We start from the raw sequence: 27,546 nt of genomic DNA on the forward strand, positions 1-27,546 counted from the left end.
TGACGTTGAGCTTCAGTTGTCCACTAGATGGCAACAACTATCCAAACATCTCATAGCCTAAACAAAATCATCCAACAGGATACAGTGCTCAGCATAAATGACTACAGCCCCTTTTAAAAATGAATATCTAAATTATTTCTCTGTGTATATAGCCAATGTATTTTGGTTCATTTGAAACAAACACTTTAAATAGTTATATCTTTTACAATAAGTTTGGTCACCAAAAATCTTTAGGAATCATTAATTTTCTTGTCGGCTTAGTCCCTTTATTAATCCGGGGTCACCACAGCAGAATGAACCGACCAAACTTATCCAGCACGTTTTTTATGCAGCGGATGCCCTTCCAGCTGCAACACATCTCTGGGAAACATATACACACACAGGGCCGCTTCTGGCCACAAGGGTGCCCTAAGCGAAATTTTACTGTGGTGCCCCCACAGAGGAACAAAATAACACAAACATTCAAACATGTATTTATTTATTCATTTATATACATAAATATGCATATAAACCCTCAAATTATACTTGAAGGTTCAAATGTTTACATTACAAAATAATAGCTTACATCAAAATAAACACACTGTCATATCTTCTGCAGAAACATAATTTCAAACATTTACAAAGGGTAAGGAATAAAACCCTCTCTGTACCTGTAGAGATAGACGGTCCTCAGTGCTGCATCCTGTTCCTGTGCAGCTGCTGGTGTCTCCATACCTCATCTTCTTTTGTGACAAATTTCAGCATTGACCTCCATGAACAATACAGAAGAAATTAGTCGTTTAAAGAAGAAAGCTCATGACATATCATTAAAACAATAGGCTAGTCCAGCAATCTTCATAATGTGTCTAAACTACAACTAACATGTGGATTTAATTTGCACTGTAATATGGTGACAAAAGCTGACCCTTCCTTTCAGTATAAATCAAAGACATTTGTGTTTTTTAAGAATAAATTGGTGTATTTTTAAACAAAAAACTTTGTTAACATTTAGAAAAAAATAATCATTAATGAATTCATGTAATAAAAATGGTTTCTGGCCCGTGATTTAAAGTAATTTGACTCATTTTATATAATTGATCTTCCAGAAATCACAGAATATAAATCGGTTTTGTTATTTCATACTATAATGCACAAAAAAGACTAAAGAGACTTTATTGTCATTTTAGTGATACAAGCAAAAACATCAATAAGAAATGTATAAAAATAGACAAAGCTATAAACAATAATAACTGCTGTCTGCAAAGAATTGTGCAGTGTATGTGTATGTACAGTAGCTGGTGTGCAAACAGAATTGTAAAGTATTGCACAAGTTAATAACACTAATTGAGTTTGTGTAATTAGCAGCAACATGGGAAAGAGGGGCAAACGCGAAAAGTCATAGAACATGTCCTGTCTTAGTTTAAACATTAGCCTCACTAATTTATTTGAACAAACAAAAATATGTTTTCGAGATTCATGGAAGTTACCTGAAATGCACACGATTCATTTACATTTACATTTAATCATTTAGCAGACGCTTTTATCCAAAGTGACTTACAAATGAGGACAAGGAAGCAATTTACACAACTATAAGAGCAACAATGAAGTGCTATAGGCAAGTTTCAGGTCTGTAAAGTCTAAGAAGGAAAGCATTAGTAAATTTTTTTTTTTTTTGAGTACAGTTAGTGGTATATCTAGAGAGGCAATTGCAGATTAGGAAGTGAAGTGGAGACTAAATATTTGAGTTTTTAGTCGTTTCTTGAAAACAGCGAGTGACTCTGCCGTTCTGATGCAGTTAGGGAGTTCATTCCACCAACTGGGCAGATTGAACGTGAGCGTTCGGGAAAGTGATTTCTTCCCTCTTTGGGATGGAACCACGAGGCGACGTTCATTCACAGAAAGCAAGTTTCTGGAGGGCACATAGATCTGCAGAAGTGAGAGCAGATAAGAAGGAGCAAAGCCAGAAGTCGCTTTGTAGCAAACATCAGAGCTTTGAATTTGATGCGAGCAGCAACTGGCAGCCAGTGCAAACAGATGAGCAGCGGAGTGACATGTGCTCTTTTAAGTTCATTAAAGACCACTCGTGCTGCTGCGTTCTGGAGCAGCTGAAAAGGCTTGATAGTAGGGATGTAACGGTATTGTAAATACCGTCATACCGCAATATTAATTTTTTTCGATATTACCGAAGTCGCATGACTCGGTAAAACTATAGGTCTTCTGAGAAAATTTGCTCAGGCGAATGAAGCGAACGGGAGGTAACGAAAACTACAATTGCCATCAGCCCATGCTTGACCATCATCCCTTGCGGTCTGTTGTTGCTACAGATCCAGTAATGCGGAAATGGAGTGTGCTGCTAGAGCGGGGATGAAAAGAGCTGGAAAACTCTAAAGCAGGTCGCACACCAGAAGCGCCACTCGGCGCCGCGACACGGCGCGTACATGACAGATTAAAGTATCGCACACCAGACGCGCACATTCGAATGATATTTAACATGAAACTAATCAGATGGCGCTCTGTGGCGCGGCTGAAAAATGAACTGCGTCCTGAAGCAGGTCGCACACCAGAAGCGACGCTCGGCGGCGCGCCGCGCAGCGCCACGTATTTTAGAATTCTAATTATAGGTTTCTATCAGGATACACACACCGGCGCCGCAAGTCGGCGGCTGTCGGCGGCGCCCGGCGACGGCTCAGGACGCAGTTCATTTTTCAGCCGCGCCACAGAGCGCCATCTGATTAGTTTCATGTTAAATATCATTCGAATGTGCGCGTCTGGTGTGCGATACTTTAATCTGTCATGTACGCGCCGTGTCGCGGCGCCGAGCGGCGCTTCTGGTGTGCGACCTGCTTGAGCCGTCGCCGGGCGCCGCCGACAGCCGCCGACTTGCGGCGCCGGTGTGTGTATCCTGATAGAAACCTATGATTAGAATTCTAAAATACATGGCGCTGCGTGGCGCTGCGCGGCGCGCCGCCGAGCGTCGCTTCTGGTGTGCGACCTGCTTTACACGCACAGTTCAGTCCTGCATTATCTCCGTGTAAGTTCAGACTTCGCAAGTTTGATCAAGGCTGCAGTCTCTTCTTCTCAGTTTGATATGGAAAAGCAGATTATACCGAGGACACGGGTAAATCTTCAAAGGGAACAGTGTACTTTATAACTTCATTCACATCACCCTGGCTTCGTTGTTTCACTTTCTCAACAATAAAATGTAAACATGATTTAAGGAACTGCCTATTTTCATTTTAATATTAGCAACTTAGACAGCAGAAATGTTGAGGCGTCGTGCTGCATATATGAGCGTCATCTTCACTGTGTGGATATTTGTGTGGAAAACGGAGCCGATAACAACTTCCTCCTTTCAATTTCAGTGAAAATACGAAACACAGCCTCTCTTTTGCTGAGTATCAGTTTTAAGAATCAATAATGGCCATTTTAAAAGTATAACATACAATAAGTTTATACATTATAGGAAATAAAGGCAAGCGATCAGTCAATATACAGAATGTACGTGGTTACATTAATCATTAACTTATCTTTGCGCTCAGCCAAAACACGTTACCTGAGAACAAGTAATAGATTCCAATGCCCAAAGTCAGGGAATATGTTGTTAGATAAAGACAACAAGATAAATGAAATATCCCGTTTAATAAATATAGTGAGATTAGATCCAGCGGGAGATGCTTGATGAGAAGTCCGACTAGCAGAGCTCTCATCTGGGTAGATGGGCTGAGTGTGATTAAATGTTGAATGTGATGAGTTTTCAACAATACTAAATTGAAACTTTATTTTTTTACATGGTTTAATAGTTTTTTGTTATTAAAATTGAAGTTCCTGTTTCAAAGCTTACAGATAGATGGCTAATTTGTATGTCATTGACACTTTTGGCACTTTTTTGGAGTATTTTCATAAGTTTTGTTTTTTCCTGTAAATGATTCAATAAATACCGTACCGTGACATTCATACCGAGGTATTACCGTACCGTGAAATTCTGATACCGTTACATCCCTACTTGATAGAGTTAGCTGGAAGCCCCGCTAGTAGAGAGTTGCAGTAATCCAGTTTGGAGAGAAAAAGAGCTTGAACAAGGAGTTGAGCTGCATGTTCAGATAAGAAGGGTCGGATCTTTCTGATGTTATAGAGTGCGAATCTGCACGATCGAGCAGTTCTAGAAATGTGGTCAGAGAAGTTTAGTTGGTCATCAATCGTTACTCCAAGGCTTTTCACCATTTTGGATGCAGTAATGTTTGCCCCATCCATCGGGATAGAAAAGTTATGGTGTAGTGTCAGGTTGGCAGAAACTACAAGCATTTCCGTTTTCGCAAGGTTTAGCGGAAGATGATGATCTTTCATCCTGTGTGAAATGTTCGACAGGCAGGCTGAGATGCGAGCTGGAACCGAGGGATCATCAGGATGAAAAGAGAGGTATAGCTTGGTATCATCAGCATAGCAGTGGTAGGAGAATCCATGTTTCTGGATGACTGGTCCTAGAGATGTCGTGTAGATGGAGAAGAGAAGTAGCCCAAGAACAGAGCCTTGAGGTACCCCAGTGTTTAGATGCTGTAGGTTGGACACCTCTCCCATCCAAGACACCCTGAATGACCTGTCAGAGAGGTAAGATCTGAACCATTGTATAACAGTGCCCGCAACGCCCAGTGACTCAAGCGTAGATAGCAGGATCTGGTGGTTTACAGTGTCAAAAGCAGCTAACAAATCCAGCAAGATATTCATCTTGTACTTTCTTCCTCTTCTCGGCTCCAGACTGCTGTTGTCTTTTTCCATGCATAGAGCTGCAACTTGCATCTATTATAATTATATGCAGCTAGCAGCCGCAAAGATAAGTGGACCAGGCCGCGCTACGCACACGCTGCTATGCGCGTGCATGTAAAATTACGTCACATGTTTGTTTATGCGTCCACCTTAAAATGATTTTTTGAATGTCTTTAACAACATATTATCAATAGATGTTTTATTTACACACAGTTTATGTTGATATTAGTAAATAAATATCAATATTTTTTTTTTTCGAGTAGCCGAGATGGTGCCCCCCTTCGGAGTTGAGGCCCTACGCAGCCTGCGTACTCTGCGTATAGGGAGCGGCGGTACTGCACAGACACACACTACAGACAGTTTAGCCTACCCAATTCCCAGTTTAACCTGTACCGCATGTCTTTGAACTGTGGAGGAAGTCAGAGATCCCGGAGGAAACCCACGCGAATGCAGGGAGAACATGCAAACTCCACAAAGAAACGCCAACTGAGCTGAGGTTCGAACCAGCGACCTTCTTGCTGTGAGGCGACAGCACTACCTACTGCGCCACTGCATCACCCATCTAATAGAATACATTTGAATTAATTTTTTAAAAAAGTTAATTGAATTAAAACCCCTCCCCACTTACTGTATTCATTTGGCCATTAAATCTTTTAAATCTCTGATCTTAAGTTTTTTTTTTTTTTTTTGGTTACATTAAATCCAGTTTTTAGTTCTGATTAATGTAAGTAATGTGTATTTATATAGCGCTTTTGTCATGTATGGCCATACACCCAAATTGCTTTCTCCCCACTCCACCATTGGTGCGCAGCATCCCCTTGGATGATGTGAAAGCAGCCACAGGACAACGGCGCAAGTGCGCTCACCACACACAAACTATTGGTGGAAGGGTGGTGATACAACCAATTCAGTGGGGATGACCGGGAGGCCATGATGGGTAAGGGTCGATGGAGGGAATTTGGCCAGGACACCGCGGTTACATCCCTACTCTTTACGAGAAGGGCCATAGGATTTTTAATGACCACATAAAGTCAGGACCTTGGTTTAAAGACTCACCTGAAAGACGGATGGCGACGAAGGCTTTGGTGACAACCAAGGCTCTGGCTGCAACAAAGGCTCTGGTGCCAACAAAGGCTCTGGTGCCAACGAATGCTCTGGTGATTCTGGCAGCGGCAACAACAAAATTTAATATGTCACACATTGACCCTCAAGGACCACAATGTCTTTAGTCATTAAAGGTTAATTCAGTACATAACAGAAAATTTCAACCAGTATACAGTCAGGAAGATCTGTTAGTTGAGCAGGGTCTAAAAAGTCTTTAATGTGGTCCTCCAGGGCACGGTCATGTTGACGAGTCCTGATGAGCTAAACTGCTGGCTATATTTCCAATAAAGCCGCTGGAACAGGTGTGGCTCAGTCTTCTTTAATGCAGGACATGCACACAGAGATAAAAGTTCCAAGCGCAGCTTTATTTAAAGAATGGTCATACAGGCAAGGTCAACATCAGGAGCAAAACAGTAGCAAAAAGGGGTTGTCGACAAGCGAAATGTCAAGGCTAAGGTGAAGCTAGATCACAGATATTTTTTTTTTACAGGCAAAGGTGATGGCAGCCAGCAAACACTAAAACATCTAACAAATCACAGTCCAGGAATCAAAAACACAAAAAGCAAGACCAGGAGCAAGGTACTGCTACCGTACACTACAGTAAAACAAAACTAAGCAAAGATTTTTGAAAGTCAGGTATGTTTATAGTTCTCTTAATCAGTCTTCGAGATATGAGCTGTGAGTTTGTAATCAGTAGTGATCTGGAACTAGTGTGTGTGTGAGATGCATGATTGAGTATGTAGTATAGCAGCAGTGGTCTGTAGAGTGCCCTCTAGTGTGTGGCACAGTTATGCTGAGCACTGTATCTGTTACAGTGTTTGCATTCTTTATGTGTGTGTTAAGACTCAAAAACAAAATAATAATTAAATTGTTGGATCTTAAAATCCAGGCCCACACAGATGCACTTTCACACACATGCACTTGACTGTACTCCAAGGAACTCATGGACACATTTTATGAACCTCATATAGTAATATTTATAGCACCCCCATGTAAATTATTACTGCTACATAATAATAATATGTAATGACTAAGCTGATTAATTTAAATTTTTGTATTTAAATAAAGCAATAATCAAAATTAGCAATATACTAGTGTTATACTTAAACAATCAAATATAATAATCTAAAAATACATTATTTTATTCTTTATTTTTAAGAAACCATTTAAAAAAAAATTAAGGGTTTATTAAATATTACAGTTTTTTTACATGTTGCAATTTCAAGTTTTATGCCAGTGCTTTATATTTTGCCTCTGTAGCATGTCTTATTTTCAATAATTAAACCATCCCAATAATATCTGGATGCAGCCTTGATGACGCAAGCTGAGACTGCATATCTCAATGATGCAATGGCAACCACTATTCTCTGAGTGGAGCAAGTGACGATCACGGTGAGGGGTAGGGGTAGGGATGGGGTAAGGTGAGTGCATTAAAAAGCTTTGGACAGAGCTCAGATTGAACTGCACCAGATCTGCATCCAGACCCCTCTCAACCATCTTGTGTCTGCCTTTATTTTACCCACTGGTATAGAATTTTTACTTGAGGCAGAGAGAGAGAAATTATTTATATTAGTCTGTCATATATGCTTGTTCTTATTTAATCCCAGTTTTTAGCATGAACATGTTTGTGTACAATTTTGTAATGATGTATTTGTGTGCTGTGTGAAATGTTCAGTTAAAATGCCCAAACATTGCTATCTTAGTCAGTCTGTCTTATGAGGCATACAGGCTGCACTACATTGATTCTTTGACAGCTTGTGGCTTACCACAGACTCAGTGGACATGAACAAAAACCATTAAGTCCAATGTCTGTGTTGTGAAGAAATCTACAACTAATTTGACTTGGCTTAGAGTTTAAAGACTTTAAGCACCAGTTCTTAATTTAAATCCAAAAATGACTGATAGGAGTGTGCAAGTTTATGTGGCATCTTGGCCGTTTTTGTAGCCTCACCATTTTGTTTTCAGCATTATTAATCCAGTCAGTGTCACATGGTCCACCAGAAATGATTCTATATAATGTATTGATTTGGTGAACATTTCTTATTAGTAGTATACAGGTACAAAACGTATTTCATACACACTTATTCAAATTGTGCATATTTATATAGGCTGCAAATTTAACAATTTAAGTTTAAATTAGTAATTAGTAGAAAATAGTAATTAGTAGGATTTAAATTTGTATTAAATTTGTGAGGCAACATTCATCCAGCTGGATAGTGAGTATGTTGAGAATAGAGCAGGAGAGATGGAAAAGAAAGTATTGTCATTGTCACAAAATATTAAAGATAGACATGTTTAAACGCCTGCCAAACAGAATATATTATATTTAATTTTAAAGGCACCTTTAATTTTAAAGGCACCTAATGGTGTGTACAGAGCCACACTAGTGGTATAAACACATCAAGTCTTTTAATTTCATTAAAAACAAAAATCAAAACCAGGGTCCAAAACCCTGGTACAATTACTCTGCGTGCTGATATTGACTGACAGGAGCATATTATTATGTCCATAAAGCAAAAAAAAAAAAAAAAAAAAAAAAAAAAAAAAAGCTATCTGTGATCTTGCTTCACCTAAATGAGAAGTTTAGTGGTAAACCTTTTATAGCATTTTGAACTAATTGCCATGTTAATTAATTTGTCAGTTTTACTGCAAATGTGGCTAAAATTCTTACTTTTGTCATAATTTACTCATTGAGGAGGTCATTAAAATTAAAAACAATACACTGAATAAATAATTAAGTTTTAAATTTGATCTAAAACACATTTGGTTAGGTTTATGTAAAATATATCGATTTTTTTAATAACAGGATAGTAAATGAACAAGAAGTGCGACAGAAAGAGGGGGAGGGGGGGGGCAGTAGGTAGTGCTGTCACCTCACAGCTAGAAGGTCACTGGTTTAAGCCTCGGCTGGGTCAGTTGTCATTTCTGTGTGGAGTTTGCATGTTCTCCCTGCATTCTTGTGGGTTTCCTCTGGGTGTACTAGTTTCCCCCACAAGTCCAAAAACATGTGGTATAGATGAATTAGGTAAGCTAAATTCTCCTTAGTGTGTGAGTGTGTATGGATGTTTCCCAGTGATGGGTTGCAGCTGAAAGGGCATCCACTGCATAAAACAAATACTGGATAAATTGTCGGTTCATTTCGCTGTGGCGACTCCAGATTGATAAAGAGAACAGTTTAACAGTCGCACCATAAGACCATTTTAGTCATAGTTTTAATTTTGCCTCAAAACTGTAAAAAATGTAACGACACAGCAGGTTTTATGACAAGACTGGACAACAAATAAATATTTAACCACTTACAGCATTTTAAATGATACTTTAAATGACAGTACTTTATTTCTGTCATGTGTGACAGTGAAAATGCAATGACGCAACAACAACCCATATACATCCATAAACTTTTTTTTTGCATTGAAAATACATTTATTATGTTAATAATACATGCCTTTTGATATGCAATTCTTTTCATATGCAATTATCATTTCTAGTGGAAAGAGTGGAATCTCAGCGAATACATAAGAAATATATCCAAATAAAGCTTGAAATCTGTAAAAAGAACCAAGTGAACTTGAAAACAAAAGTTTTTGGTTTTGTGATTTGTATAAAATGAACACGAGGTGCAATTCATTCTGTTTAATGCACAATACATGACAGCAGATACTCAAACGCCTACAAACTTGTAGACAAAGAGCAACTCTCATTTCTGGAGGAGATTCACCATCAAGAGCAAGTTGTGGACCAGTGCGATCTGATGAATTATTATCCAAAGGATGATGATAGCTGTTTCTCAATATGTGTTCTTCAGCATTCTTGCGTCCTTGTGTAATGTCATCATTAACCGCCAAAGGTCAGTTCCAAAACTCAAGACTGCAGGAATGGAGGATGCGTGAAAGTTCCTGGATGCGTTCTTGCTGCGTCAGTGCAGACTTCAGCACTGAACTCACTCTAGAAGTTATTGCAACGAAATAAAAGAGGTGGGAAGCACAGCATTTTATATAAATTGATTATTAAAGTTGAAAAATTGGTAACACTATAACAACACACTATGAATCCTTTACTAAGAATTAGCATCTAGTGAATTCATTATTTGTTAAGCAATAACTCTACATTAATAAACATTAGTAAGCAGTTTATAACTGCAGCGACAAATGCTGTATTCTTGACTTATAAGCACCTATATACAGTAATACGTGCTTATAACATATTAGTTAATTATTAGTGCATGCCTGAATAATAAGACATATAAATGTTGATTTCAATAGTTTTTTAATCATTTACTAACTCATTCTGAATGATCCTAAAAACCCTTAACTACTCTTAAATACAAATGGTTTGTAAATAATGTGATACTTAATTTAGTAATGAAAAATAAATCAAAGTATTAAGTATGAAAGTACAATTATTAAACATATAAGTCAAGAACAGAGCATTTGTAGCTGCAGTTATAAACTACTAGCGCTTATTAATGTAGAGTTAATGCTTAACAAATAATGTATTCACAGCCAATGTGTAGAATGGCCCTAAGGTCAATGTTGTAATCTCGTTCCTTTTTAGTGCACATGCACATTAGCATGGGAATACATAACCTAAAGAATATCAAGATTTGGTTTGATTTAGATGTTTAAAAAACAAACTTATGATAAGGTTGTTGTTTAACTTTATTGGTGATTCCAAATGTGTAATGTAATTGTAAACTTGGCATTCATTCATTTTCTTTTCAGCCTAGTCCCTTTATTAATTCAGGGTCGCCACAGTGGAATGAACCACCAACTTATCCAACAAATGTTTTACGCAGCGGATGCCCTTCCAGCTGCAACCCATCTCTGGGAAACATCCATACACACTCATTCACACTCATATACTACGCACAATTTAGCCTACCCAATCCACCTGTACTGTATGTCTTTGGACTGTGGGGGAAACCGGAGTACCCGGTGAAAACCCTTGTGTACGCGGGGAGAACATGCAAACTCCCCACAGAAACGCCAACTGACCCAGCGACCTTCTTGCTGTGAGGAGACAACTACCTACTGCGCCACCGCGTCGAGCTTGGCAAATATTTTTGAGAATTTAATGTTTCTCCATCCAGACAGAATTCCCAAGCATACTGTCGAGAGGCATTACAAAAATGGCCGCCAAGTGAAATCACTTAGCGTAAAATAAATTTCCTATTGATTGTGTTTTATGTACGTCTACCCCCACCCCAACCCTAAACCCAACCGTCGCAGTAATGTAAAAACAGTAGGGTCTTTCTAGTACAGGAGCCAATCATCGATCACTATATGGCAAATAAAAAGCCCGCCCTCTAGTACAGGTGTTATGGACAAACAACACACCATGGCTAGCTACAGTAGATGGCAGATCAGGTGAGCTGGTATGAGCTGACAACCTCACCTGAGGAAGAGATTCGTGGTCGACACTTGAGAGCTGGTAGTCATCGGGTTGAGCAGAGTACTAGTGAGCTCAGAGAACAAATAATACTGACACAAAACAGGACTGAACTGGACTAGACTAGACAAACTACAAAAGCTATGGCGTGATCATTCAACACAGAGAGTAATAATCTGGCACTGAGACAGAGAACACTGAAGTAGTTGTAGAAACGCTAATCAGCTACGAGTGAGGGCAGGTGCCACAGCAGTGTTTGCAGATAGGATCTACAGCTGAGAGGGGAGAAAAACTCCAAAAAAGTAAGATAATTAATGAGATCAAACCTTGCCCATGTCAACAGGAGCCAATCATCAATCGCTATAGACTGACGAGTCTCGAGAGGGGCTCAGACCAGACTTGAAGCTGCGGTCATACTAGAGTTTGAGCATGCGATATTCTGTCGTGTGGAGCTGCGGAAAGGGGTGGGATTAAACAAGATGATTAGACATTTAAAAAAGCCAGTGATTGCTCCATGTTTTAAAATTATGTCAAGAGATGTGGATCCTCGATTGGTCTCACGCAGTCAAGTGATGCGATTTCGCAGGTCAGAGTTCACCAAGCTTGAACTTTGCACCACAGCGACATGCGAAACTTAACGCATGACCCTGCGTTTCCGGTCTGATGCATTTGCGTGCATATGAATTGAAAAGTCTATGGGAGGAAAAGCCCAGTGTGACCGCAGCTTGAGTTTCTGCAAAATTTTGTGTGATTTAGATGTTTAGAAATTAAAATAAGGGATCAGTCATTGTTTTTTTATTGGTGATTCCTAATATGAAATTCAATCGTAAACTTGGCAAACAGTTTTAGTTTTTTTTTTTAATGTTTTTTTTTATTCAAACAGAATGCCTGAGCATACTGCACGAGAGGTGTTTCAAAGATGGCCACTTAGTGAAATGACCTGCATTAAAGGGACTTTGATACAGTATGACTTATAACAACTTATAACAACTTATAACAAGAGATCAAACTTCATTCAGAACAGTTTCAACTATAAATTTAGCAACATCGTTGAACCATATATGGAGATGTGAGAGGCTGTAAGTTTATAGTTTTTGACTTTGTCATTGTATTAAAACATTTAATCTTATAGATAATTCGAGGCAAACTGTGTTTCAACAGCATTCCAAACTGAGCCAAGTGGATTTTAAATGAAATGTTAAAAAGGTAAGAGATTATGTTCAGATAAATCTAAATGTCTGAACACAGCATTTAAGACATATCTTTTACAAATAAGTAATTAATTGTGTTTTTAATCACTTTTTGTAACATTATAGGACACCCCCAAAATGTTAAAGCAACAAGTAAAATCTAATTCAATTTAAAATATGTATATATTTAATATTAAACTGCTGCATATTGCCCTCTTGTGCATGATTGACATATTAACCGCTCTCTTTATTGACTGTTTATCTGATCCATTAAGGTAGTTCATTCTTTAAACAACATTCTTCTCTTTCTGCGTTCTGGAAAAATGAACTTGGCTGTAAACTTAACTGGAACTATGTTCAGATGCAGGAAGATAAGGCTTCCCTGTGGGCTTGTGCTCTAGGGTGAGCTCAGACATTGAGAATTCCTCCGTTTGTGTTTATGCAGTCTGATTCTGGCTGAACCAAGATAAGAAAAGACACAATGTGAAAAATGTAAGTACTATAAACTAATAATTTTACATGGCACATTTACTACAGGTGAGTATTGCATTTGAGTTTAGGGTTGGGTTCTATAAATTGGTTGGGATACATAAGTTATACCTTGATCACTTTCAGCATTTTTGAGCATCTGTCTGTCTGTCTGTCTGCCTAAGTATCATCTTTTGATATGAAGTGCTTTTAAAAAAAAAAATGTCCATATTTGTGGACTTGTGGTCCGAATTTCCATAAAACACAATAAAGTCATCTTTGTGTATCAGAATGAAAAACTCTTTATTTCTGCCTTGAATGAAGCATTTTTTTCCTGATTGTTTTTTAATGCATTAATAATACATACACATATTTTTTTTTTATCATGCTTTGACTATCAGTATTTTTTTGACCATTTTAGACTGTTAAAATAGTGTTTGGGACATTTCATATGCTGCAAAAGAGTTGCAGGATGTCACCGTATGTCTGTAACAAAATATAAAACATAAGACATAAGAGCTAAAATGTGCTGTCCACGTATGTGGCCACTAAGCCCTAGGAGGTTAAAATGACTTGGGTGATTTCAGTCAGGGGAACCATATAGCCACTACTGTCAAGTAGGCAGTCAAGAAGAGAAGTCAGTCAAAAACATGCAAGACTTGTTTTTCACTTAGTAAACAGATACAGTAGTGGGAATGTTCTAATATTTGCTTTCGACCCTAAACATTGAATTAAACATTTAAAATTTGAGGAACATGAAAAAAAAAAAATTTAAACTAACAAAATGTTTGTCAAAATTAGTGTCATTGCAGTTTATGAATTTCATTTTAATATCTATACACTAGCACTGCCTTTTAATTCACTTTTGATAAATAAAAAACATTTAAATATAATTAATGTAAATATGCTTCAACAAAAACTATTATATTTATTACATATTAAAATGAATTCTATTGAGCGGACATTTCTGACAATGTAAATGTGTCACTGAATCAAAGGTTTGAATGAACTCCTATAGATTTCAACAGACATACTTACAAGTATTTGAACTTGATCTAAGAACTATTCAGCTTGTAGTCCTTAAACATAGAAGATAATTAACATTTTGAATTAACATTTGGTTTCTTTGTGGATTTCCAAATTAATTTTTTTATTTTTTATTTCCCAGTAAAATGTGTTTTCTGAAAAGACATTAATTTTTTTGCACATATATCCCACAGTCAAATTCAATTTTCAAAAATACAAGGTAATAACAACGTGACACATCTCTTTCTTGTGAATAAATATGGAGAAATTCTCGATTGCCATCACTTCGAACTCTTCAGTCCTTGTAACAATTACCACTCTAAAAAGAATCTCATGACATTGCTCCAACTTTGCTTTTCAAATTAGACAACAGATTAGAAGTGGACAAATTGAAATTGTTGAAATTGTATATATATATATATATATATATATATATATATATATATATATATATATATATATATATATATATATGCACCTCATCCCTTTCAGATCTATGTTCCAACTTTCAGAAAATTGTTAAAGTACCCCTGTTCTTAAGGCTTTCATAAATGAGACAAAAAACAAAAGTTAATAACCTTTAATTGATTTTTTGTTTGTCATTTCAAAGAACATCAGTTCAAAACAGCTGTACTGTACTTTAAAAACAATATACCAACATGAAAAAAAAAAGAAATTGTTGGTTTTTACTTAAAGTCTTCTCTGAAGGTTACAGACTTAAACATTATAACATTTTAACTTTATAGTTTATGTTTATAGACTGCAGATTATTAGAACCCAATGTATATCTCATGTCAATCTCATGGACAACAAGCAATCCGGCTTTAAGAAAGGCCACTCAATTGAGACTGCCCTGCTCTCGGTCGTGGAGGATCTCAGACTGGCTAAAGCAGACTCAAAATCACCAGTCCTCATCTTGCTGGATTTGTCAGCTGCTTTCGACACTGTAAACCACCAGATCCTGTTATCTACGCTTGAGTCACTGGGCGTTGTGGGGACTGTTATACAATGGTTCAGATCTTACCTCTCTGACAGGTCATTCAAGGTGTCTTGGAGGGGAGATGTGTCCAACCTATATACGGCATCTAAACACTGGGGTACCTCAAGGCTCTGTTCTTGGGCCACTTCTCTTCTCCATCTACACGACATCTCTAGGACCAGTCATCCAGAAACATGGATTCTCCTACCACTGCTATGCTGATGATACCCAGCTATACATCTCTTTTCACCCTGATGATCCCTCGGTTCCAGCTCGCATCTCAGCCTGCCAGGATGAAAGATCATCATCTTCAGCTTAACCTCACGAAAATGGAAATGCTTGTAGTTTCTGCCAACCCGACTCTACACCATAACTTTTCAATCCAGATTGATGGGGCAACCATTACTGCATCCAAAATGGTGAAAAGCCTTGGAGTAACGATTGATGACCAACTAAACTTCTCTGACCACATTTCTAGAACTGCTCGATCGTGCAGATTCGCACTCTATAACATCAGAAAGATCCGACCCTTCTTATCTGAACATGCAGCTCAACTCTTTGTTCAAGCTCTTGTTCTCTCCAAACTGGACTACTGCAACTCTCTGCTAGTGGGGCTTCCAGCTAGCTCTATCAAGCCTCATCAGCTGCTCCAGAACGCAGCAGCACGAGTGGTCTTCAATGAACCTAAAAGAGCACATGTCACTCCGCTACTCATCTGTTTGCACAGGCTGCCAGTTGCTGCTTGCATCAAATTCAAAGCTCTGATGTTTGCTTACAAAGCGATTTCTGGCTGTACCCCTTCTTATCTGCTCTCACTTCTGCAGATCTATGTGCCCTCCACAAACTTGTGTTCTGTGAATGAACGTCGCCTTGTGGTTCCATCCCAAAGAGGGTAGAACGCTCACGTTCAATCTGCCCAGTTGGTGGAATGAACTCCCTAATTACATCAGAATGGCAAAGTCACTCGCTGTTTTCAAGAAACGACTAAAAACTCAACTATTTAGTCTCCACTTCACTTCCAAATCTGCAATTGCCTCTCTGGATATACCACTAACTGTAGTCAAAAAAATAATAATAAAATAAAAATAAATTACTAATACTTTCCTTCTTAAACTTTACAGACCTGAAACTTGCCTATAGCACTTATTCATTGTTGCTCTTATAGTTGTGTAAATTGCTTCCTTGTCCTCATTTGTAAGTAGCCTTGGATAAAAGCGTCTGCTAAATGACTAAATGTAAATAACAATGGACAGGCATTCAAAAAAGGTTAATCCAAAAAGAAAAAAAAATCTGTCATCATTTATTCACCCTTTTTAAACCCTTGAGTTTTTATTCTTTGTATTTTCACAAAAGCAGATAATTTAAAGAAAGCTGGAAACCTGCATTGACTTGCAAAGTATTTGTTTTTTCTTCTGAAATAAACAATTACAGGTTTTCAGCTGTTCTTTTGTGTTTAACAGCAAAAGACAAACTGAGATGTTTGGAACTACTTGAGGGTGAGTAAATAGGGATTTTTGGATGAACTATCTCTTTAACAATACCTCTAAACCACAGTTCCTGAAGGGTCACAGCTTTTAATAATTTTTTAAACTATTATTAGTAAGTGATATCAATTTTTTTAAATATATGATTGATAAAATATTGGCAAACATATCAATAAATGTGAGTAAAATCACTGAAAGCGTTGCGTACTTCTGTGTTTGGAACAAAGAACAGCAATGCCTGATTTCTCTCTGGATATTTCTCAAACTACAACAAACAGAGCTTTACTGCTGTTTGATCGGATGGTAAAAGTCCAATATCATGGATAACAGGATTTAAATGAAACTAAATGCCCTGGAAAAAAACAAACAAACAAACAAACAAACAAAAAAAAAACAACAACAACAAAACCTCACATGATGTCCATTGAAATGAACACAGGGACAGTCAAAAATAGCTTTGAGAATTTAATGACTATTTAACATTTATTTTTTGCAAAAATTTTGCGCTATAAAACACACACACACACACACACACACACACACACACACACACACACACACACACACACACACACACACACACAGAGACATATATACACACACACACACAGCTCCCTGAGGGAATATTGAGCCAATAAGATGAATAAAGGGATGATAGACTTGAATGTTAAATCATAAATAATTAATATGGACTTATGAATAATGAAAAGAGATTAAGAGTAATTAGAGTAATGAGAGAGAAACACAACTTAGCATTCTGGAATCTTTTGAAATAAAGCTGTGGATAGGGTTGTGTATGTCTGTGTAAATTGGGAAAGACTGAAGATCCACTGAAGAAAATCCCAAGAACAAAATAGTGTGAAACAACTCAATGAAAAAGAGGAGAGTTTGGTGGTTTTAAGATGAATGTATGTTTAATATTAGCCTAAATGCAGTCATTTAGCTTATCATACAAGTTTGTATGCATTAAAACATACTCTTTTTTTTTTTTTGCTTTCAGCTTTTTAAAATCAACTCACAGCTTGGCCTCATTTTATTTATATGTGCTAATAGACATACAAGCCTTGAAAACTTGAAAGATAATGAACTAAAACACAAGCAGAAGTCTGTGAATGTGTGTGCAAAAAAAAAAAAAAAACTCACATTTAATGTGCATTTTTACAATACATTATTATAACCCCACAAATCTTTATATCTTTAGTTTTAACTTTACCTTGAAGATGTAGATCTAGGCTGTACAGAAATATCCAGTTAATCTGAAATTCAGTTGAATGAATTGAATGAATTTGTTTCATGGGTGATTGTAATGAAGTTAATAGCCCCTTTGCCATCAGGAAGGAGGCAGTGGAGAACCGATGAACTTAATAATTTAATAATTTTAATGATAGAAATAAACATAAAACAAATGGTTGGTCTGCGAAAGAATAGACGGGGTAAAAGATGAAAAAATAAGGAGAGACAGGAGAGAGAGAGAGAGAGAAAGAAGAAAAAATCTTGGGATTTAGCTCTCCAAACACGTTGTCACTCGGTCAAACATCATTCAACATCAAATGTCCAGACCTGGGGCCTCATGTACAAAGACTTGGGTTGAATTAATACTAAGACATTGCGTACGGACAAAGCTGTAAATGTGCGTACGCAATAAAAAATTCAGATGTATGAAACACTGCTTACGCGGAATCCCACGCATATTCTCTTTGTACATACTAGGGTTGGGCATCTAAGCTATAATGCCGATCCGATACGCATCTCGAAACAAAGAATACGATCCGATATATTAGCGATACATTTGTGACATATTGCGATGCAACACGATACGATTCACACCCATATCACGATACGATGCGATATTTCAGCACTAACTAATTAGATCAAGTTTATGAGATGATGTGAAAGAGGATGCTGTGCCATTGAATGAGTTTGATTATTTATAAACCAAGCAAAACCAAGACTTTTTTTACAAACTGGCTCTTCTCTCAGAGCCAGAGTGTCAGTTTACAGTAGAGGGCCATTTTAGAACATATAGCACATATTATTTAAGTATTTTCAAGATAAACAGAATGTATAAGTGCAATATATATTAAAAAAAAATAGGTATATATTTGCACTCTTTCAACATAAATAAATTTAGCATTGCACAACAAGAATTGTGATTTAACTTTTCAACTATGAAAACAAGTTTTACAAAGATATATTTTGCCACTGATTATTCAAAACTTAAGGTTGTGAACTAGCAGTGTTATGCTGCTTTGAAACATCACTGTCACTGTAAACAACAGGCTAATAAAAATATAACAAACCAGCAATCTTCTTGCTGTGAGGTGGTCAAACTACCCACTGTGCCACCGTGACACCCATTATTTTTATCATTATTATTATTAATATTATTATTATTATAATTAAATAAAAATTAACAGGAGGAGGTGTTTAAAACCTTCGTTCTCCGTGACACTAGGCTGAATATCTTTGCAGATGAACAATGCAATAGCATTCGTTATTGGCGTAGAGCGAGCAGAACTGTTGCGCATGGAAAAAAAACTTGCAATGCTTTTCTCACCACTTTTGGAGCTGGTTGAAGCAGTGCGAAAGCCGGGGATGCAGAAACACTGGAAGATGCTTTCACAACAACACCGTGGCGCCGCTTCAATTGAGATTTCAGATTAGTCGTACTGCCCGCGTATTTTATAGATGCGCGGCACATTTTGCAAATTGCATCTGTCCTGTTATGTCGTCCATCCTTAAATCCATAATGTTGCTTGCCATACTTTAGATTTAAAATTCAGTGGGGAATAAAATGTTTGTTTTGCTTCTCGTGCTTTCTGAGGGCGCTCCACTAGCTTCATCCGCACACCTGATACACTGAGTTGTAGTGTGTGCACATCCGCAAATCCGTTGCTAAGGCTTACTTTATGTAGGTCGATTAAATTATGCGCCAAAAACAGGTTGACAACACTTGTTAATAAATAAAAAATACATTCTATATTAAAAATATAAGCTATATCTCGGAAAAATCGATGCATCTCGCAAAAACCGATGCATCTCGATTTGCTACCAAAATTTCATTCATCCTCTGCTGCTCAACCGATGCACTCGCATTGTGCACGCGCATGACCGCGTATCGATACATATCGGTTAATCTTCCCATCCCTAGTACATACGAATTAACATGAAACAGAGCGCACGTGCACAAGTGGAAAACCCCTCCCTGCCTCCTGACCCGTATAAATATGGTAATGACTCCACTTTGGCAAAAACCAAATTAAAATGTAATGGCAAAAGCAAGCAAGAAGAGGTGCTCCTATTGGAGGTAGACCATAGAAGAACGTTGTTAGTCGCAAGTTTGTCTTCAATTAACAACCAAAGAAAAAAACTTCAGAGCACAGCATCTACCCCACATGATTCAGCAGGGACCTGCTACACTGTATGTCTCCCTCTTTTTCTTTCTACAGTGTTTGTGGCCGGGGGTTTCAATTTTCCCGGGTCTGCGCGTGCAACAAATGGGTGGAGCTTAAGTTCAATGTCACGGAGACACATCTAAAGATATTTTACCCCCACGATTTATTTGAACCACTATGAGTCGATCCTTTCATAGATAAATAAATAGTTTTAAACAAGGCGCACTTTTAGATTTAAGCCTTAACTGGATATTTCACTTAACTTAGAGCTGTGTTACACACAGGGTCATTATTCAAATACCCATAATAGGGGCTCTTTACAAGAAAATAAACAAAGATAACTAAATTACTAAATGTACAATTAATGAAGTGGATAAGCATGAATCATGAAAGTGATTATACTAAGGATTTTGATGAGTTACTCGGTTATCTTTTTTTAAAGATAAGCTACAGTCAAATAAGATAAAAAACAAATAACAGAGTTTTTTTTTGCTAACAATATATATCAGTTACAATCATCTAATTAGAATCAGAATATTATATAATGAATCACACTATGCAAAGGACTCTGAAAGATATTTGGAAAATAATATACTTATGCTTCTGCTGTTTACGAGGCAGTAGTAGAAAGAAGATGGTCTCATTTGGAAAAGAAGGTTCTTGAACTTTGTTTCAAAATCTAAATAATCTGGAATGCATATGTTTTAGTTTTCTGGAGGTGACAGCCCTGTTGGAAACATGGAGATGTTTTATCTTTGAAGGTATATGTCCTGAAACCTGGAACACAGACTTTTGGAGTTGACAGTCTTGAAGCTTTGTTTTCAGTAGTCTTAAATCTAAAGTACTGTGAATGCAAACTCCTTTAACACCAAGAAAATCCTTGTTTCAACATGCTCCAAAGTTCTGAAAACTTCTGAAGGCTTTAGGCAATTTGGATTGTCTAGGACACACAGAGAATCATTTCATTTTTAGGGAAGCACTGCTTACATATATAATATACATATATACATATATAATACCTCAGTATGAATGGCACGGTACGGTATTTATTGAATCATTTATTGAATCATTTACAGGAAAACATAACTAATAAAATACCCCAAAAAGTGCCAAAAGTGCACTGTAATCCCGAATAAGTTGACAAAACTCAAAAAATTTGAGGTAATCAGTTACGTCAAATTTTTTAAGTTATGAAATTATCTATTTTAAGTAAACAGAAACATTAAGTTTTGAGTTTGTTGTACTCATGCAAGACACTTCACCTAACTTAAAATACCCAAGTTACTCAGCTTATACGTTTTAATTGCAATTAACTTAATTGTTTTAATTTTTCCAAACTTTAAATACTTAGTCACCCAGCTCATACATTTTAATACCAATTAACTTAATTGCTTTAATTTCTTTCAACTTTAAATACTTAAATCACCCAGCTCATACATTTTAATAGCAATTAACTTATTTTTAATTATTTATCTCACCTTTACATACTTAGTCACCCAGCTCATTCATTTTGATAGCATTTTTTTTAATTAACTTCTCCATCGTCAGTTTCACAAATAAAATTAGCCATTATTTTAATCTTTAAACCCCATAAATCTGTCAAAATAAATCTGTAATTTAAAACACACAGACAATACCATTTTAGACATTTATTGTTAAAGAAAAAAATGTCCAACAGTACTTTCAAATTTGTCTCCTATGCAATTACAAATGTCTTAAAACGATAAAAACTATTAGACATAAAGAGATTGAAAATGAACACTATTCTGAAATTAATAAAAATTACCCACAATGTAAATATGATATCAGACATAAGAGCCTCAAGAAAAAAAAAAACTGTAAGTTTGATAAAATTTAATAATACATTAATAAGTGTAAAACTTACTCTTAAGGCATTCGCTAAAAAAAAATAATAAGTGCACTTTCTGTGAAGTGACTCGTTTAGTGTAAACTACACAGAAACTGTATATATATATCGTTGAAGTCAGAATTATTCGTCCCCATTTATTTTTTCCCCCAATTTCTGTTTAACGGAGAGCAGATTATATATATATATATATATATATTTATTGTAGCGAGGCAGAGGGAAAACAGCAACACAGTTGGATAAGTTTACAGACAAGTCCCCGGAGGGTGCTTTATTTACAACGTGAATGGGGTGTAAACGGTGCTCTTCTTCAAGGTGAGGTGCTCTGGTGCTCCGGGAAGTAAGTGAAGGACAGTGAGTAGTCGGATGTGGGATCGTCACGAGCTGGAGTCTGCTGTGGAGAGACAGAGAGACAAGCGTTAGCGCATGGAGTCATTGGGTGAATGAAGCTCATCTTCTCCTTGCGTGGGCTTGGTTTATATGCCTCTCCACTTGATGACGTCCAGCTGTGAACGATCCTGTGTTGATGATGGTCCAGCTGGGTTGAATTAGCGACCAGGGCGACGTGGCATGTGCGCTCGTTACAATATATATATATATATATATATATATATATATATATATATATATATATATATATATATATATATTCAGTCTTGGTTGAACTATGATTCTGTCATTTACTTATTCCAAACCTGTTTGAGTTTCTTTCTTCTGTTGAACACTTAAAACGTTATTTTTGACCAAAAAAAAAAAAAAAGCTGAGACCTGTAACCACCGATTTCCACAGTATTTGTTTTCCTATTAGAAAGTCAGTGGTTACAGGTTGTCAGCTTTACTTAACTTTTGTGTTCAACAGAAGCAAGAAATTCAAGCAGGTTTGGGACAAGTGAAGAGTTAGTAAATGACAGAATTTTACATTTGGACAAACTATCCCTATATATAATAAAATGCATACTTACCAATTAAAGGTAAATAAATGTTTTGAAGTTACTACCCCAGAGACAGTCTTTATTAAGTTAAAAAAAAAAAGAAAGCTCTACATCAACTCATTCTTTAAGGTTTCCATGCTACGAGACTTTTTATTTTCCATCATCCATGCCAAGCAAAACTTTTTGCACAAGTTCAAAGTCCTTTACTATATATTATGTGAAGAGCATACATTAATCCATACAAGACAAGAAAGGTCTGGAAGTGTGCTGTGGGTGGTGTCCAATTCATTCTTCAGGACAACAGAGACCCTCAGTGAATGCAGGGCCAATAAAGCATCTTCAGTCAGCAGGATTATCAATCTAAAAACATAATTCAAGGATATTAATGTAAGGACAGTATCAAAATGACTGAGCCAATATTATATGATTCATCAACTATTCTTGATTACAAATATGTTATTAAGTAAAAGTTTTCAAAACTTTCATCTTTTCATTAAACATGCCTAATTGTGAAAAGAATGAATGAAGTCTTACCAGGGTGTTCCTAAAGAATCTTAAGTCACGCTCACGCAGCAAGACCAAAAGACCTCTGATAACAGTAGTCCGTCATGAACTGACATCATTCAGTTCCTGGAAATCAAGAATCAATTTTTTAAAAATTAAAAAAAAAAAAAAAAATTCAAATTACATTTTAATGTATACTTTAACACGTGACCCCAAACATACCTGCTCATCATAAACCTTTAAAAGATTAGCCAGGGTATCTGCTGTCTTGCCAGTTTTGGATGGATGTTTGCCTTAAAATTGTCATCAAATGAAATAGGTGGTGGTCCAGTTTTGCAAAGAATTTGTGGGGAAAATTCTCATTTGTAACATGTTGGTACTCTGCAAACAGCAAAAAGAAACAAGAGAGAATTTCATAAAACAAACCCACACCACAAAATATACAATTCTAGAAAAATGTATTAATATTATTATTATGTTTCATTTACTTGTCTATTTTTTACCTCAGATGAAAATCAGGTGTTGATCAGATGTTGAAATCAGGATTTTCATGTTGTAAACTGAACTCAAGGTCTAGCTGAAGTTTCACTTTCCTTGCTGCAAAAGTATCATTGATAAATACACTGTAATATTTATTTTATCTGGATATGCCAGGCATAGTAGTACAAAATAAATATTTTACCCACCTTTCACATGCCTCCATTTAAGAACCTATCTGTCAGCAACACCTGACCTTCAATTCTGTATGTACACAAAGTCACAGTGTCATTTAGCTGAGAGTGGAAGTAGTACAATTGCCTGATGTCTAACGTTAACCTCCAAAACGGTTAGCAATAGAGCTGATTATCATGTTAGTTGCTTTAATTCGATAAACACAGATTTAATTTAAACAGTATTGAAATTTCTAAAACTGAATAGGACGACAAAGAAATTTAAGGCCTGATTTTAAAAGCTAGAAATAACAAAACTTACCTTATTGTCTAATGATGTAAAAATATATACTAAAATGTTTATATTTTTAAGATATAAATATATTTTAAGCTACAAAATTTGCACATCAGAAAACTGTCTTCTTTACCACGTCTTGAATATTTTGTTTTGTTATTATTTTATTTAATAACATAATTTTGTATTAATGTGTTATAGATATGCATACTTTGTTTTTTAGGCTGTTTATATTCTCTCCAGAGTAAACATTTTAAAAAATAGATTGAAAAAAAAAAAACTTTTATCATACCTTTAGAATACATTTGACCTAAATGACATTTAAACTCACTTAACTGATCGCATTAATCAGGTAATCATTGATATGCAGAGATGTCGTCTTAAGCGCGAGGAAATATTAAGTGTTGATCAGTGCTGGTGATTGAGGTAAAGTTAGTTTTATATTTACACATTCAGACTTTCACCTTAATAAAATAATTTCAGAAAGGTAATTTTTGCATATTCTTAATGGTGAAATCATATTAGCAGCCAATGACTTTCAAAGTACAACATTGTTCAGTCAAAAAAAATAGTGCATTTAGTGTAATGTTGTTTTCATGTCATACTTGCATGTGATTTCAGAACGAATAGACAAAGAACCATGGTAAACAATTTATGGAGCGAGTCACAAGTTGTTACTAAATGAATGTATGAATATAAAACCAACTTTACCTCAATGTGGTAGTGTAAAATGAAGCTCTGCTCTGTACCTGCTCAGGTGAGGAGCGCAGCTTAAATGTTCTCCGTCAGGCTCTCCCCATGCATGGATCAGCAAGCAACAAGCTGCGTGTGACAGAGTTAAGTTTTGAGACTACGTTTTTGCGCGTCATCAGAAAATACCGTTAAGTGTTTAGGCGGAGATCATTTGAGTTATGATTAACGTTACGTTTCTTGCGCCTTTCGTTTCCGAAGTGCCTACAGATCGCGAAGATAATACCACATTCACATACTGGATGGAGTTCAGCGCAGCGCCATGACATGCGGTTGTGAGAGCGCACGTCTCCATGACAACTTCAGCACAGGCTGAGAAAAGGCATACTCGCGCCAAGATTTAAATTTTTTTGAAAAATGTAATCTGCCGATTTTAAATATTTTTGTCTTTATCACACTCTTTTAAAATTCAGAGTTAACACATTACAACTAACGCTAACATTGCACTGATTCTAACTTTTTAAACAGTAATGTTAACGTTAGTTAGCAACAAGTGAGGCTAAACATGTTTTCTGTAATGTACGACATGTAAACGCACCCTGATTAACTCTACATTACATTGAACTGTTACTGTGATTATATTAATTAAAACATACATTTAATATTTCTAGGATTTGTAAATATTTTACTTACTGTAGTGTGAAGCGAGGCCGATCCGCCATCTTGAAAAAAATGAATGAAGCATGAGCACGTACGTGAACCTGGATGACGTCAGACGCAAAATCACTAGGCTGACAGAATTTGAGTTAATGAAACTTTAAAGAGACATTTTGTATAGATTAAACCCAGCAGAATTGTTCACCTTACTTGAAAGATTAAATTTTTTCAAACTCAAAAATAAGAAAAAGTTCTAAATACTCATCAAGGTTCATTAAGATAAACGAATTTTAATGATTTAAGTTAATAGAACTCAACTCAATTAATTAGTTACAGCATTAGGGTTTACAGTGTGTCAATGACATACAAATTAGCCTTTGCCTTTTCAAATTAGCCTTTGTAAACCTTTGATTGATTAAATACCCCATATAAAACCGGAGCACTGAATAACGGTAATTATTAATGTACTTACACAGAAGTTAGCAGGTTTCATTAGGTTGTCACCACCCTTGCTTGATTCTATCTATCTATCTATCTATCTATCTATCTATCTATCTATCTATCTATCTATCTATCTATCTATATATATATATATATATATATATATATATATATATATATATATATATATATATATATACAATACTTAATGAAAAGTACATCGTAAATTCAAAATACTTACACTGTACTTTGCATGTTGTTACCCCCTTATTACCCAAACATTATGGTTTGTTCCTTTGCAATTTATAGATTTATAGATAAGACGCTGTAAATTCAATATACTTACGCGGTACTTTTTCGTGTTGAATATTTGGTTGTTGGCCTCTTATTACCCAAGCATTACAGTTTGTTCCCTTATACCTAAACATACGTTCTTTATAGTTATACCATACGTACAGAAAAGTACACCGTCATTTCACTGTACTTATGTGGTACTTTGCAGGTTGTAAAAGAAAGCGTTACCAAAATGTTACATTGCATGTGCATTAGCTACAAACATCAATTAAATTGAAATCATCATGCTCCTCCAGTTAAGCTGGTTGCTGCGACCAAATACTGCAAATAATGAGCATGGTCTGCATTCAATCATTTATTTAACATAACATCCCAGGTACTAGCATAGCCCACGTTCCCAGAAGAGGAACTTCTACTGTGTCTACTGACACAATGGTAATTCGCTAGATGACCAATCAGTAGGGCCAGACGGAATCTGCGGACGTTTTTTGCTATTTCTGCAGAGAATTTTGGTAAAACTCTGCGGATTTCTACGGAATTACTTTGGGAGTATCCAGCGGAGCATCATGACTAAAACCTTAATATATTAAAGTAAAATTAGTAAATTACTGAATAAAAACTGAGTAAATTCAGATTTACACATTTACTGGGCTAAAATAATGGGCTAAAAAATCTGCGGAATTCTGCGGAAAATCTTTGGAAAATCTGCGTAATTCTGCGCAATGGAAGTGTGTATGGAAAACGCAACAGCAGCTGAGCCTGTCACAGCTCTGATGTGAAGTTTGCCAAGCATAGTGTGAGCGCACAAGCATCACCTAAGGTGCAAACTTCCAACGTTCACTAGGCCCTTTAATAACTATTATGGACTAGACCTATCCAGTGGGATATGAGATCGCCAATGGGTACCATGCATAGCTGTCATCAATCCCCACCAAGTTGGCAGACCAAACGGGCATACTAGACATCATACTGGGCCAGGCATCTGGCTCCTCTGCTGAGTCGATGCTGGGGGCCCCGGAGGAACTCTCTAGGGTTCACCAAATGGGGAACTTGCTTAAGCAGAGCAGAATAAGCACACCTAACACTGGGTTAAAAAACTAAGTAAGTAATAATGTCTGGGTTACTTAAATATTGGCCAATTTTCAACAGCCCATCAGTCAGCTACTTCATCATGGCTTTCCCTGCTTGGCTGTCATTGAGCTCTGAAAAGCATAATGGTGCTGGAGACATTTGGGAATTTTGTGTCCTTTTGGAATTTATAAACCAATTTTCTAAACTGATTAAAGTGTTTTTTTCTACTAATCTATAGGACCAGAAAACCTAAGCATTCTCATTTATCTTACTGAGGATTGAACATTACTTACCTGTCAGATTACCTTCAATGACATAAATTGCAAACTGTCATTCTTAATATTTTAAAACTGCTATTCTACAAACACGAG

At 36.4% G+C, this 27,546-nt stretch overlaps 2 long non-coding RNA genes across 5 annotated transcripts; one reads left to right on the forward strand and one right to left on the reverse strand.

The window, feature by feature from the left end:
- The first annotated feature begins 17,371 nt into the window (after nt 1-17,371).
- On the forward strand, nt 17,372-25,931 carry LOC147846821 (uncharacterized). Its single transcript, XR_015476588.1, has 3 exons — nt 17,372-18,078; nt 19,531-20,889; nt 25,721-25,931. It is a non-coding gene; the product is annotated as an uncharacterized LOC147846821 (long non-coding RNA).
- Nucleotides 21,882-25,450, reverse strand: LOC147846822 (uncharacterized). Of its 4 annotated transcripts, XR_015476586.1 has the most exons (8): nt 25,406-25,450; nt 24,772-24,844; nt 23,764-23,818; nt 23,581-23,674; nt 23,300-23,458; nt 23,108-23,203; nt 22,804-22,933; nt 21,882-22,035 (listed from the first exon to the last, which is right to left on the reverse strand). It is a non-coding gene; the product is annotated as an uncharacterized LOC147846822 (long non-coding RNA). The 4 variants fall into 4 exon arrangements; XR_015476587.1 differs by lacking the exon at nt 25,406-25,450 and having other exon boundaries at nt 22,816-22,933; nt 24,772-25,070; XR_015476584.1 differs by lacking the exon at nt 21,882-22,035 and having other exon boundaries at nt 22,694-22,933.
- Nucleotides 25,932-27,546: the final 1,615 nt, after the last annotated feature.

This window comes from Danio rerio, chromosome 1 (assembly GCF_052040795.2).
Source record: "Danio rerio strain M-AB ecotype USA chromosome 1, GRCz13ab, whole genome shotgun sequence".
In the NCBI taxonomy this organism is placed as follows: domain Eukaryota; kingdom Metazoa; phylum Chordata; class Actinopteri; order Cypriniformes; family Danionidae; genus Danio; species Danio rerio.